The sequence below is a fragment of the Theobroma umbraticum genome, unplaced genomic scaffold (assembly GCF_002168275.2).
Source record: "Theobroma umbraticum cultivar Fairchild unplaced genomic scaffold, ASM216827v3 scaffold_106.0, whole genome shotgun sequence".
In the NCBI taxonomy this organism is placed as follows: domain Eukaryota; kingdom Viridiplantae; phylum Streptophyta; class Magnoliopsida; order Malvales; family Malvaceae; genus Theobroma; species Theobroma umbraticum.
Window position 1 is genome coordinate 243,422 of NW_018397276.1, and position 16,378 is coordinate 259,799.

Consider the following 16,378-nt stretch of genomic DNA (forward strand, 5'->3'; position numbering starts at 1 on the left):
GAATAGAAAAACTCCCTAGATCTTTAAGCTTTGATGGAAGCTTGTTTTGGATTATAATACTAAACTCTTCAGTGAGTGTAACTGTTAGTGCAAGGAATAGAAAAACTCCCTGGATCTTTAAGCTTTAGTGGAAGCTTATTTTGGATTATAGCACTAAACTCTTCAGTAAATGCAACTCTCCCAAACTCTTTCAATTTCCTCTTTTTGGTCAGGATGTCTTTCAAGAATTTAAGATAACTTGGCATTTATTCTAAAGCTTCAAGATAAGGAATATTAATGAGTAGTTTTTCAAATACCTCAAGAAATGTCTAGAATTGTTTGTCAAGTTTTTTCTTTTGAAAATGTTGAGGAAAAGTTGGTGGAGGTGTGGGTGCCCATTGTGATTTTTCTTTTGAATTTTCAGCAGATTTTTCAACGACAATTTTTTTTAGCATTTTTTTTCAATTTCTTTTTCAGCAGATTGAATTGACATCTCAAAATTTAACGCTTGATTACTTACCTCTTCATGTACCTCTTTTCCATTGCAGAGAGTGATTGCCATACAATGTTCCTTATCGTTTCTTCTTGGGTTTGGTTCAATATCATTTGGTAAGGTAGCATGAGGTCTAGTATTTAAAGCATTGGCAAGTTGACCTACTTGTGTTTCAATATTTCTAATTGAAGTTGCTTGATTTTGAATGGCGACCTCAGTCCTTATCATAAATGCATCAGTTTTTGTTATGAATGCATCAGTCTTTGTCATGAATGCGTCAATCTTTGTCATGAATTGCATGAACATATCCTCCATTGAAGGCTTTTTCTCTAGCATAGGGGCCTTAGATGGAAATCCACAGGGAGAGTTTGACTTAGCCGCTAATAAAGACCCATGGTCATTATTCCATGAAAAAATTAGGATGATTCCTCAAACTAGGATTATAAGTGTTGGAAAAGGGACTGTTCTGTTACCTATTTCCAACAAATTGAGAAGACTCAGAATAGAGGGGACAATTGTCATTAGAATTTCCTCCCCCAAAAAATTCACATGTCATAAAGGAGTTCTTAATAGCATTAACACTCTGTTTATCTATTTTCTTTGCGAGAGAGGCCAATTGTGTAGAAATAGTGTTTATCACATCTAATTCATGAATTCCAGTAATTTTTCTTGCACCCAATGTTTCAAATGGCCATTGATAATTATTAGAAGCTATCTCTTTGAGCAAATCATAAGCCTCATCAATGGATTCACTCATGAGTGCATCTCCAGCAGCAGTATCAATGGTAGTTCTAAAAGGTCCTAGCAAACCATTATAACAAGTCGAAACTTACAGCCACTTAGGTAATCCATGGTGAGGACATCTTCTCATCAAATCTTTATACCTCTCCCAAGCCTCATGTAGTAATTCAGAGTCAAATTGCATGAAAGAAGTGATATCATTCCGCATCTTTATTGGCTTTACAAGTGAGAAAAATTTTGCTAAGAATTTTTGAGCCAAATCATCCCAAGTATTAATGGAAACAGTAAGAAGTGAATTGAACAAATTCTTTGCTTTATCTTTTAGTGAAAAACGGAAAAGCCTCAATCGTATGGCATCATCAGTAACACCATTAGCCTTGAATGTATTGCAAATTTCCAAAAAATTTACAATATAAGCATTTGGATCATCATTAGGGAAACCCCCAAACTGAACAGCAGCTTGAATAATCTGAATGATTGATGGCTTAATTTCAAAATTATCAACTTGAATAGGAGGTCTTTGGATACTAGAGTGGACATTTTGTACTTGTGGGACTGCATAATCCCTGAAAGGTTGGTCTATTCCTCTTGTTGATAAGCCATTGTTTTACTTGGAGCAGAAATTTTTTTGTTGTTTTTCTAACGTCTATGAAAAGTTTTGTTTTATTTTTGAATCTAAAGGAACAATTTTCAAATTTGGGCACTTCACATACAATGACCAAAATTACCTAAAAAATTAAAAAAATAATTGAAGAAAAGAAAAGTCTATATTAAAATTAAGAACGCTTGGTATTAATATTAACAAGAAAGAATTAAAAATCAATTCCCCGGCAACGGCACCCAAAACTTGTTGTTCAATTTTCTATTCACGCCAGTGCATGTATTCTAAAGATAATATAGAGATGTGTAGAGTGTTGATCCCATAGAGAATTGAATTAATCCTTATTGCTAACTACTAAAACTAACACACCTTAATTATATCTAAACAATTAAAAAGGAAAATTTAAATTAATAAACTAAAAACTAAAACTAAAAGTATTATATCAACAAAATTTACTTCTAGTGATTAACAGGCCTAAGATTATGATATCCCTCAATACTTCATCTGAATATTGTCTCTATCTCTTAACTTAGTTTAATAGATCAAGTTACTAACCTAGAGTCTTAAATCATTTATAAGTCTCTATGGAGATGCTTATAAAAATATCTCTCCCAATTAATTTACTATATGTCTATGTAAATTACATTGAAGAAAGAGTCATTAAGTTTGTGCCCTAATTTTGGCTACATATGGCTTATAGGTGTATGTCTACTCTATATATAAATCAAACGACCTAATCAACTAAGTGTATTTGATCATACGCATTCTATTCAAGGTCTACCTAAATCTCCTTCATCAAGGTCTAACCTAGATTTCCAATTCAATCTAATTAGTGATCAGGCAATTAGAAGCATTAAGAATAGAATAAAATAAACAACTTAAATCTATTAAATATAAGTAAAAGAGAGATAAATAATTCAGACTACATAATGAAGTCAATCATAATCTTAGATTAAAAAATTCAGTTCCCCATGAATACACACATCATCTTCGAATAAAGTTTAAACAATGAAAACAAAATGAAGAAAATAAGAGAATAAAAAAAAGATAGAAAAACTCAAGAGTTTTATTCTTCATCTCAAAATCTCCTTGAGTCCTTCAAATTCTTCTTAGCTTCAATGACTTTGTGGCTATTAATTTGGTGTTTCTTCCTTTTCCTCTCTTCCTCTCTAAAAAGTTGTTTTTATAGGCTTTGAAGTTAGGCCAAGTTGGACAGAAAAAGAAGTCAATATCAGCTAGAATTTGCTCACCAGACCATGTAAGTCGTAGCCTTGTCCAATTAATTAATAGAAATCGTAATTGCTCTATGACTGCTACAGTATGTCACATTTGACAAGCTTTTTGACCATATTCCAAGCCGAGCTGGGCAAAGTGTTAAACACAAAGATTATAGCTTTCTCCCTTTTCTTTCCAATGGTCTAAGAATTTCTTCATTTGGAGCACTGTAGAGAAAGTTATGGCCAAAATACCGAAATATGTGCAGTAGAAGTCTGTACCTTGAAATTGCTCTCCTTCTTTTACGAAAATTCTTCTTTCAATCACCTAAACAAACACATATAAATCAATAACAACTTATCTTAACCATATTAACACCAAATTAAGAATAAAATTCACCATGATTAGATTGACTCACCTAAAATAACTAATTTAAAATAATTAAATGAAATCTACTAATTTCCATGCATTACTATAAGAACTATGCTAATTCCTTATTAAAATTAAGCTCAAATAATTTTAAATCATAGAGTTATCAGCCATACAACTTCCTTACCAGCCACACAAGCTGTAACACACTTTGCCTTTATAGTAGAGTTTGTAATACAAGAATGCTTAAAACTCCCCCAAACTATGGCTTTTCCTATCAAGGTCAAAAGAAATCATGATGTTGATTTCCTTGAATTAACATCAGACTAAACATCTGAGTCAATGTACCTTGTTACTACAAGGTCACTTCCAGAAAACACAAGTATGTAATTCTTTGTGCTACAAAGATATTTGAAGATGTAGTTGATAAAAGTCTAGTGCGCCATGCCCTGATTAGATTGAAACTTATTAACCAATCCAACTATATAGCAAATATCTGGCCTAGTGCACAACATAACATACATAAAACTTCCATTAATAGATGCACATTAAATCGATATCCTATTTTTAACCTCCTTTGGAGTTTTAGGTGATATCTCCTTAAGAAGTTATATTTCATGTCTAGTAGGCATAAAGCCCTTCTTGGAATCTTGAATAGCAAATTTGGCTAAAATTTTGTCCATGTAGGCTACTTGAGATAATGCTCTCTGCTTATTCTTGTGAACCCTTAGTAGTTTGAGCCTTAAAACATACCTAGCTTTTCCCAAGTTCTTCATATCCCTAATACATCATTCGAAATGAGTAAAATGTCATCAACATAAAGAACCAGCAGAACAACCTTTTTATCCTATATCCTTTTATAGACACAAGGTTGATATGAATTTTATTGCAAACCATATGATTTAATAGTAGCTCCAAATCTTATGTTCCAAGACCTAAATGCTTGCTTAAGTCCATAAACGAATCAAGGCAATTCACGGACCTTATGCTCATGGCCTTTCTTAATGAATCTTTCTGGTTGAGCCATATAAATGCACTATTCAAGATCCTCATTTAAAAATACAGTCCTGACATCCATCTATAATATCTCAAAATCAAGAGGTGCAACTATGGATAAATGGATCCTGATGGATTTAAACATAGCAACCGGTGAGAAGGTTTCCTTATAGTTAATCCCTTCTATCTAGGTATAGCCCTTGGCTACTAAGCTAGCTTTAAAGGTTTCCACTTTCCCATCACTTCCTCTATTCTCTTGTAAATCTATTCACATCCTATGGGTTTTATCCCTTCAGGTGGATCTACTAGAGTTCAAGGAGTCCAACTTAGATTTCATTACCTTATGCCACTACTCAGCAACATCTTTAATGCCATCCTTATAAGTAACGAGATTAGATTCATGTTCATTTGAGAGTGCAATCATATTTTCTCCTCAACCCATGTATCAATAATGTTGGGTCACAACACTCTCATTACCTCGAGGTACCACTATTTGATGTTTAGGTTGTGTATCAAATTCAATTCTTAAATCAGATTGAGTTATGACATTTTCAAAATTAACTCTCAAATCTGAAGGATCAGACAATTCTTTTAAGACAATCCTAATTCTAGGTTTGTGATATCTCAAAAACTCTTTCTTTGAGAAAGTTGCATTCTCACTAACAAATACTTTCTTATCTTAAGGACTGTAGAAGTAATATCCCCTGGTTCCCTTGGATACCTTACAAACAAGCGCACATCAGTTTTTGGTTCAATCTTTAAGGACTCGAGCTTTAAAACATGTGTTAGACAGCTTTAAGTTCATAAATGGGGTACAAATGGTTTACATCATGTCCACAGCTCTCTTGGTGTCGTAGTGTAACACCCTCCATTTTTCCTTAATGCTAACCATGTATAATGCTAGAATAGCTTATGAGTAGATGTGATCTTGATGTGTATGTTTATGAATTCAAGGAATGCCTATGTCCAAAGAAAGATGGTCTTGCAATATATGAGAATGTAAAAGCTAAAATGATGTTGTGCATATGTTGGGCAAGTGAATGATATAGTGCATTTGTTTGGCACTAAAATGAGTATAATATGAGTATAAAATTATGCCATGTTAATTGAGATGCTATGAGGCATAAGGTGTGAATGAAAGATTGGTGTGTATGATGGACTCGATTTTAAGTGAAATATGAATGATTGGAGGTTCTGGGGAAGATTTAGAATGAGTTTAGACTTCAAAAGAACCAAGTTTTATGAATTTAGACCTTAAAAGTTGATCTTAGCACATAGAGGATCGAATCTATGAAGTGAAGGGTTGGAGAGGAAAGCGCACTAGCCCAAGATCAAGTACAGACCCCTTGCAGTCAATCCTATGGTAGGAAATGAGAGTAGGGTAAAAAATCTAGTCTAGGATCGAGTATCAAGAACCCATAATGGATCTTGAGCTTCCAAATCAACAAAAATCGAGCTAAACAGCCCTTTTTCTTCATTTTCTCCTTTTTTTCCTTTTTTTCATGCTCTCATCCAATTTGGAGTTATTTGGAGCTTGGGAAATGTTTTTAGAGGTAAGATAAAGCATTATTGTCGATTGATTTTCAATTTAAACTATTGATAACTTAGATTCAAATTGATATAGCTTTGGTGAAAAATTACCCTTTTGAGTTAATTGGAGATTTAGGGTAAATAATAACACAACCCAACTTTTAAGGTATTGCTTTAGCTCATTGTTGAAGGATTTAAGCTAGAATATCGATTTGCTAAAGATTTGAGTATTTTCAAAAATTTTGGCATTTCTTGAAAGTGATGATTTAATGGGTTTCGTAATGTTTTGATAACCTTAATGGAATGTTGAGTTATTTGAGCACGTTTATGAACTAAAGCACAATTGGAGGCTAAGGATTGAAGCTTGGTTGGGAAACACCTCCAATTTGTCATAGTGAGTGAGATTCATTAAATGCATGTGATGCGTAACACATAGAATATGTGCTGTACTGGTACTATATGATGAACATAGGTCTAGATGAGCATGCGTAGGCTAGAGAACTATGTATGTATGTATGTATGTATGCATGTATGTATGTGAATGTGATTGCCTAGATGGAAGTACCTAGGCTAATATATGGTTTATATATATGTTAATATATATTTGCTTGTAAATGCCATTGAGAAGCATGAGCTGTTAAACATCTAGGTGATGTGTGATTATGATGGCTATTGGATATGATGTGATTAAATCAATGAAATAGAGATACTATAAAATGGGGAATTGATTGCCCATTGGTTGACGAGATATTGATGAATGATTTACTGTGACATTATGCATGTAAATACGACTCAGAGGCCATGATTACCTTAAAAAGGAAATGATTGATGTATACATAGCCAATGAACCTTGATTTTTGAGATATCTAGAACATTATTGAGTTTATTGATAATGAGGACCGATATATGTGATTGTTGCTATATTGTGGACATATGGATATGTAGAGACATGATGGTCTCATTGTGAAAATGTGTTTCATTCGAGGACTGAGTTTCGGTTGTTGATCTGACTTGACGATGAGTTGAACCCGATATCCCTATGACTATGTTCGTGACTCAGGGATAGTGGTAAATAAGGGCAATGGTTGAAATCCTACTTGTGATTCCCACTTATTATGTATGATGTCATCCATCGAGAGATTACTTCAGATGATGATTATGATGCCACCTATGGAGAAAACTCCGAGTGATGCTATCCGTTGGGATATTGTCCAAACAAGGATTGTGGTGTCATCCGTGGAAAGATTGCTTCGAACAATGACTTTGATATTCAGCCAGTTGCCTTAGTACTAGGCATGATTTGTTTCTCTGCTGGCTAGCCACCATGCATGATTTGTTGATGTTTAGGGGAAGAGCACTCAAATATTATGTTGTGATTCTTGTGAGATCTGATACGGCTTTGAGTAGGCTAAGTGGAGTTTGATATGATACAGTGGTAGCTAAAGCATGTCATGCGAAATGATGCCGTGGCTTTAAGGATAAGCGAAGTTATAAGTGAGTTAAATATGGGAAACCTTAGGGATGATGATATACCCCGTATTTAGAGATGTTTCTTAGATTGTATTGATGTACTGAGAGTACAACATTTGCTATAAGTTGATTATATGTATATAACATTCTGGTTTTGTGCACCACTCACAGAGTATTGTACTACTCACCCATTTTGTACCATCTGTAGATAAATCGACCACTAGACAAAGCTTGGCAAAGGTCATCTATTGATAGAGTAGTTTTGGCATATGGTAAGTTCCCATTTTGGTCACTCTGCTAGGTCAAGTCTACACTAGCTTCCATACCTTAAATAGTAAAGTTTAGAAAATAATGAATTTCGGATATTATAGGCTTTGAGTGCCATGTGATATTGTGTACTAAGGGTTGTTATGTATGAACCCATCTTGAATGGTTAATGTGTGACCTTATGTTAACTGTGTAAATTATGCCAAGGATGGTGTGATTTATTGAATTTAAATTCTATTGATGAATATGATGAATAGCATCCCTTGGCTATGGGTTATGTAGTTTTTAATATTAAGGCTTGCTCAAGTCTAATGCGCTAGCCTGTTGGGCTCGTGCGCTGGACATGGCCCCAAGGTTTGGGTCGTGACATTTAGACACTACCTTAAATGGCGAAAAGTTGGGTAAATATGCTACAGTTTGCATGCAATGTCCTTAGAACAAGACTAAAAGGTTAACACAGGACATCATTGATCTAACCATTTCTTATCTCTTCTTCTCAACAACACCATTATGTTGAGGTGTTCTTGGTGCTAACAAATTGAAATTATCCCATTATTATTGAGACATTGCCAAAATTCAATTGGTAAATACTCACCACCCCGAGCCGATCAAAGTTGTTTCAATGGCTTGCCAAGTTGCTTTTCAACTTTGACTTTGAATTCTTAGAATTTCTCAAAGGATTCACTTTTCCTATGCATCATGTACACAGAGCCATCTTATGAGTAGTTATCAATCAACTTCCAAGGTATGGGTTTAGCTCATTAATGAAGGATTGAGCTTAAATAGTTAGATTATTAAGATTTAGTTAATTAGGTGAAAAACTAGCATTCTTTGAAAGCCAAGAATAATTAATTTTTTATGTTCTAGTGTATTTGAAGGGGGAAACCGAGTTAAATCAACTCATTGGCAAGCTAGGGGGCAATTGGAGGCTAAGGATCAAAGCTTGATAGGGGGTGCCTTCTATTGTCACTGTGAGTGGGTTAGATAAAATTCATGTAATGCATGACACATGAAAAATGTGCTGAACTAGTACTAGATTTTGTATGTAGGTTTAAATGAACATGTCTAGGCTAGAGGACACATGATTTATATGCATGTGTATATATGAACATATATATATATATGATTGCTTGGATGTAAATGCCTAGGCTATAAAACCAAAATTGGATTGTGTGTTTATGTGCTGTGACATGAGCCACATGACGTGACCTATGTTGCGTAAGCCTAGACTAAGAGGTCTGTAGGCTATGATGAACCTTTAAGATTGGATTACCTTAGGTGATTGATATGTCAAAACGATTTGATTGAATGAGGCCTTGTAGACTTAGAGGAACCCATAATCTAATCGAGCATAAGACAATTAAAGCTCGATGGATGTGATTGTGGTCTATTGAGGAAATGTGAATAAGCCATGATGACCTTAATTGTGGACTTGTGTTTTCGTTCGAGGGATGAATTTTGGACATTGATCTAATTTGTTGATTAGTGGAGTCTGACACCCTGTGACTATGTCTGTGCCTCAAGGATGGTGGTAAGTAGGGGCAATGGTTTATATCCCACATGTGATTCTTGTGTATAGTGTATGATGTCGACCGTTAGGAGTTTACTCTAGTCAATGATTTGTTTCTCTACTAACTGCTCCAGCAATGTGCATGATCTATTTTTTGCCCGTTGCTTCAGCACGTGCATGATTTGTTATCTGTTAGTGGCTTTGCCCTGTGCGCGATTTGGTTCTCCACCAATTGGCCACCAAGAGTGACTTAATTATGTTCAGGGGAAGGCCACTCGTTGATTGATCTGCATATGATTTGAAAGAGTCATAGAAAGGCTTAGATAGATATAATATGAATGTGATGTGATGCTCCGGTGACTACGTGTGCCATGGAGAATAATTTGAAAAACTTTGATTGGTTTTGGGGGTAAGCCTAATGATATGTGTGATTAAATTTGGAGATATTAAGAATAATGATATACCCTCACATTGAAGATTTTAAGGATAGTGATATACCTTATATTCAGAGATGTTTGCTAGAACACCTAGATGTACAGACAATACATATGTTTAGTATATGTGTTTAATGTATATATATGATTTTGTTTATCTACACCACTCACTAAATATTTTAGTACTCACCAATTTGTATACCATGCGTAGATAAATAGGTCATAAGGCTATATGGTAAAGGTCATCCAGAGATAGACGGATTTTGGCATGCAACAAGTCCCTTGTTTTGGTAACTCTACTGAGTTTGTCACGAGCTTTTGCATATGGTTGGCTTCGATGTATGTAGGCACTGAGTGTCATGTTATATTATATGTGTAAGGGTTGTTGTATGCAAACCTGCCTTGACAGGCCAATGTATGGCCTGATGAACATTTGTATAAACTATGAGCTAGGGATCACGTATGTATGTTTAAATTTATTATGAATATCTGGTTATCTAATCCCTTGGTTTTGTGTTATATGGTTGTGAACTCTGAGGCTTTCTTGAGTTTAGTAGGCTTGTTTGCTAGGCTCATGCACCGATCATGATCCCCGAGTTTGGGTCGTGACATAGAGGATCAAAAACCTGCAACAAATCATTTTCTCACTCTAGATTTCATTTTCTCTCTCTAAGTCTTTGAGTAAAATAATGTTATACTTTGCTAAAATGTGTATTTTCCTCTTTGATATGTTGAACTAGAATTTTTAATCTAGGATTACAGTGAATGTTATTGTGTTGTTTGGACATTATGGATTAATTTTTACTTGCTTTTATGAGAATATCAATGTTTATTCAAATTTATGCTTATTGTCTCACTTGTTGCTTGATCACCAATAAGTTGAGTATGAGTATGGGGTTTTAAATGATGCTTGACAAAGATAATCTAAAAGGACCTATATTTGAGTAGTGAATGTTCATTCCATGTTAAGAAATTAAGTTGGTGATTAATTAATAAGATAGACGTATACATATTAATTATACATAGTCAATATAAGTCCTAAACTTCATGAACTTAGCTTTAGTTAATTTTCTATAGACATAGAGAGTAGACAAACATTGATTCTCATAAAAAGTAAGTAGTTTATTAATCTTTTATCCCTACAAAGCAATAGCTGAAACCACAGCCCTAGGCTTTAATTACATCGTTTCCTCACTACACCTTTAACTTGCAAGTCTTAGGTTAATTTAGACTTTTACAATAAAGTCTATTTCATTTTAACTACTTGTTTCTTTTGTTACTTGGATAAAACTTAGGTTGTTGCAATTTTAATGATTAGTAACAAATAGTGAACCAACTTCTGGAGAGATTGACAAACTCTACTCATCCCTATATTACTCGTTGTGACCGTGTGCACTTGCACGTAGTCTTTGCTTGTAATTTGCATTTAATTTTGAGAATATTTCATGTCACACAAGCAAAAGCAACACAACAATGATCCTTAAGTTTTGTGCATGTTCTTTTGGGCTTTTAGAATACACCAAAATGTCATCTATAAATATGACCATAAATTTATTCAAATATGCTCTAAAAACCCAATTCATTAAAACCATAAACACTGTAGGTGCATTAGTGAGTCTAAATGACATCATTAAAAATTCATAATGTCCATAGTGTGTGCAGAATGCTATCTTAGCCATATTACCTGGCCGAATCCTCAATTGGTGATATCTCGTGTGTAGATCAATCTTAGAAAAGCACACTACACCCTGCAACTAATCAAACAAATCATTGATTCTCGAGAGTGGATGTTTATTCTTAATCATCACTTTATTAAGTTGTTGGTAGTTAACACACAATCGAAGCCTACTTTTCTTCTTATTAATAAATAGCACCGGAGCTCCCTAAGGTCAAACACTTGAGTGAATGAAGCCATTATTTAACAAATCCTTTAATCGATCGTTAAGCTTTCTTAATTCAGTTGGTGCCATTCGATAAGAAGCTATAGAAATTGGCTTCATATCCGAAATCAAATCAATACAAAATTCTATCTGCCTCTCAAGAAGTAATTGAGGTAACTCATTTGGAAATCAATCTAAATACTCACCTACTATTGGTACGTAATCCACTCTCTCATACATTGAACTTGATACCCTTGGCTTTCTTGCCCTGGCATTTGACTGGTAGCTAAATCTTAGACATCTTCCATAGGCGTCAGACTGTCATGTCTATAAATTACAAACAAGGATTCCCCTTGGAACTTAAAACTCACAAGCTTGTGGTAACAATCTATCTTAGCAAAACAGAATGCTAACTAGTCCATTCCCAAAATCACGTCAAAATCTAAAGTTAATAGCAGAACCAAGTCAGCCACAGTGTCTTTGTCCTCAATACAGAACACACAGGACTTATACGCATACTCAGCCACAAACATCTACTCTAGAAGGGTAGGCATAATCAGTGGTTCCTCCATATTACAACAAAACTTATCTAACTTTGGCACAAAGTGTGGTGACACAAAGGAATGTGTTGATTCGGGATCAAATAAAACTATGCTTCTATTCCAAAATAGAAAGTGTACCTGTGACCATTATATTGGAAGTTTGAGCATCTTGCAGTGTCAAAGCAAACAATCGCACTTGTCCTCCACCATCATTACTTGATTTTGTCGATCTACTTCAAAATTATCAGGCTATACCCTTTCCTTTGTCACCTCTAGCATTCCTCCTATTAGTGTCGTTCTAGTCAGGGTAGTTGCCACTTGTCTTACATATCCATTGTCAACCTTGATTGACTGCCTCTGTATTGGGCAATCCCTTATCAAATGTCTAAATTGGCCATATCCAAAGCATAACTTAGCTGCTCTGTGGCACAGTCCATCATGTTCCTTCCCGTAGTAACTACATAAAATAACCTTTTTATTTACGACCCAAGTTAAATGCTCTGTTAGACTATTCTTGTTTAGAAGGTGGGCTAAATGAATCACTATTCTTCGGTGGCCTGCGTGTTGGAATGGTTCCCTCATGACTCTAGTGGTGTATAAGCGTTGGACTCCTAGTTACGCTAAAATCTTATAGGCTCTATGGGCCTTGTGTTTGAGCTTTTTGACACTTACCTTTTTCCATTTTAGATTCCAATTTCAATCATTTTAGCTACATCCATCACTACCACATAGGCGACAAACCTTTGGGTGGCAAAACAATAAATAATAGCTCAATTAATCCGATGATAAACCTATTAATTCTTTTTTGCTTAGTTAGGATCCAGTTAGGAGCATATAATTAGAAGAATCAGATGTCATATTCTGTCATCATCATGTTTAGGGTTTGTATCAATGTATCAAACCTCTGTGCCTTAACATTTCTCATGCTCTCAAGAAAGAAGTGATATAGAAAAGCTTTAACAAATTCCTCCCATGTCATTGGCTTTGACCTTGATGGTCTACTTCGCTTAAGGGAGATAAACCATATCTGGCCACATCCTTCAATCTAAGTCCCACTAATTCCACTGATCAATATGAGGAGCATCCCAAAGCTAAATAGTTACATTCAATATCCTCCAAAAATCTCTACAAATCTTCCTCCGTATCTGAACTAGTAAATGATGAAGGTTTTAGCTTCATAAAATCCATCAAAGCAACTTCAATAGCACCTCGCTGATGTTCACATTAAGGCACATAGTCCGGATCTTGCAAACTAGAGTTAACTCATTCCTCAGATTGCGCATGTTCTCTACTGTAGAACTTAACAAATTTATTAGCCAAACTTTAGAACCCTACTAACAGATCCTCTATGGTGACACCTCCTTATGTAAGGTAGTCATCTCCAGCTCCCATATTCTCATCACTTGTATACATGTAACTAGGTTTTACATTTCAAGCCTACTTAATAGCTCTGTTTCTGCCACGACTCCTTTAAGAAGACAGTCATGGTTGCTCCATAGGCTCATCCGGGGCATCTTGCTCTCCCATAAGCCTTAAGGTAGCTCTCGTTTTAGGTGACATCTTGTACTAAGACAAAACGACACCATATTCAAAATTTTAAATTCCAAAGTTTCATCGGTAGGCTTATTGAGAACTTGGGAATTAGTATAGCCTCATACTCATAATTCAAGCTTTAGTCACAAACCATGAACAAGATTCTACACTAATCTCAACACTCTATTGACAAACTCAAAGTGACCTTGGACACTCTAAACCTAATCTCTAATACCAACTTTGTCACGACCCAACCCAGGGGTCCGTTACTGATGCACAACCTTGGCAAGCAAAGCTTGTGAGACTCGACCAAGCCTTAGAATTTCAAATCAAAATCATAAATCATTAACCAAAGGTTTTCCAATGCATACATTCATAAAATATTTAAACTTAAATACATAAATCATTCCTCGGTAAATATTCTTTACATTATCATTTAATAATGTTCGTAAGGCCATACATTGGCCATTAAGGAGGGTTCGTACTAAACAACCCTTAGCATAAGTTCGATGGCATAGCATGGCTACATGGATAACAATTATACCAAGTGTGGAAGCTTGTGACAAACTCAATGGAGTGACCAAATGGGATGGGGACCTATCAGATGCCAAAATTGGTTTGTCACCTTGCCAAGCATTGTCCAATGGCCTATTTATCTGCACATGGTACAACAATGGGTGAGTTATCTAATACTTAGTGAAGTATGCAAATAAATCAAATATTTTTAAACACATATATAATTATTGCACTTCCAGTGAAAATAAATATTCAAACAAACATCTCCAATCTTAAGGGTACATTAGTCATCCCTGAAGACTCTCCATATTGGAATATGTATCACTAGGCTTCTCCTTAGATGAGTATCATAATAAATATCCATAGGCACATGTAAGTTGCCATAATTCCATACCCAATTCAAATCAAATTTTTCCAAGCTTATCAGAGACTATATCATATTGCTTGCTAATAAAATCATAAGCTTTGATTGGTGCTTCAATAGACATCATCAAATCACACACGGTGGCCAACTGAAGGAGTCAAATCATGCTTAGGGCAAAGTTGCTGGTGGAGAATCAAATCACACACATCTTGAAGCAACGAGCAGAGAATCAGATTCATCATTCAGAGTAATCTCCCAATGGTCAGCATCACCTGGAGCAATCTCAAACAGGCGCATCAAATACAAAGTCATCATATGGTGTAGGATCAATGGATGGCATCAAAGCACTGTAAGCAGGAATCACAAGCAGAGCCAATACAACATCCTTGCTTACCACCATCCTTACTGGCAAACATAGTCACAAGGTGTAGGACTTCACCCAATCCTCATATCAAATCCATGTTTGAAATTATCATCATCAAATGGCTCACTGATAACTCCATGATATAGAGTTATTTGGTCTTAATTTTAATAATAATTTAGCTTAGTTCTTGTAGTAATGCATAAAAATTAGTAGGTTTTTTTTAATTATTTTAAATTAGTTAATTTAGGTGAGTCAATCTAATCTTAGTTAATTTTGTACTTAATTTGTATTAATGTGGTTAAGATAGGTTGTTATTGATTTATTTGTGCTTTTATAGGTGTTTGATGAAAGAAGAATTTTGGTGGAAAAAGAAGAGCAATTTTGAGGTGTAGACCTCTACTGCACATATTTCAGTATTTCATCTATAACTCTCTCCACAGAGCTCCAAATGAGATGATTGTTAGACCATTGGAAAGATAAGAAAAAAAGTTATAACTTTTATGTTTACTAGTTTTCCTATTTCAACTTAGAAGGTGGTCAAAAGTCTTATCAAATTTGACCTACTGTAATAGTCTTAGAATAAGTTCGATTTCTATAAATTAATTAGGCAAGGCTACGACCCACATAATCTGATGAGGAAATCCTAGTTAGAATTGACTTTTTTCTTCACCTAACTTGCCCTAACTTCAAAGCCCTATAAAAGCAACCTTTGAGAAAAAAAAAAAAAGAGAAAGACACTAGATTAACAACTGAGAATCAAGCCACAAAATCATTGAAAAAAAAAATCTCATTGGAGCTGAAAGGAAATTGAAGGATTCGAGAAGATTTGGAGATCAATAGTTTCATTCTTTGAGTTCCTTAATTCTTTATTTTTCATGATTTAGTTTCAATGTTTAAACTTTATTTGATGATGATGTGACTTTATGAGAAATTAAATTGTTTATCTAAGATTATGATTGAACTCAATACATAGTCTGATTTATTTATCTCTCTTTTACTTATGTTTGATGGATCTAAATCGTTTATTTTATTCTATTCTTAATGCATCTAATTGCCTGATCACCAATAAGATTGAATTGGAAACCTAGGGTAAACCTTGATGAAAGAGATTTAGGTAGACTTAGAATAAAATAGCATCTGATCGAATGCACTTAGTTGATTAGGTGATTTAATTTTCGTATAGGGTGGTAGACATACACCTATAAGCTATACGTAGACAAAATTAGAACATGAACGTAATGAATCTTTCTTTAATTTAATTTGTATACACATATAGTAAATTAATTGGGAAAGGTATTTTTATGAGAAACTCGATAGAAACTTATAAATAATTTAGGACTCTAAGTTAGTAACTTAATCCATTAAACTAAGTTAAGAGAAAGAGGAAATAATCAGATGAAGTATTAAGGGACATCATAATCTTTGTTTTGGTAGTTAAATGAGTTTTCTAAAACAAATTTACTATTTAATTTTATCTTCAATTTATTAATTTAATTTTTCTTTTTAGTAATTTTAAATTTAATTATTTCGATAAGATTAAAATGCTACAATTTTAGTAGTTAGCAAGAAGAGAT

The 16,378-nt window shown here is 34.4% G+C and overlaps 1 non-coding gene across 1 annotated transcript; it reads left to right on the forward strand.

Annotated features, from left to right (window-relative positions):
* The first annotated feature begins 1,317 nt into the window (after positions 1-1,317).
* LOC149526351 (small nucleolar RNA R71) lies at positions 1,318-1,424 on the forward strand. The gene has a single exon (XR_016352094.1). It is a non-coding gene; the product is annotated as a small nucleolar RNA R71 (small nucleolar RNA).
* Positions 1,425-16,378: the final 14,954 nt, after the last annotated feature.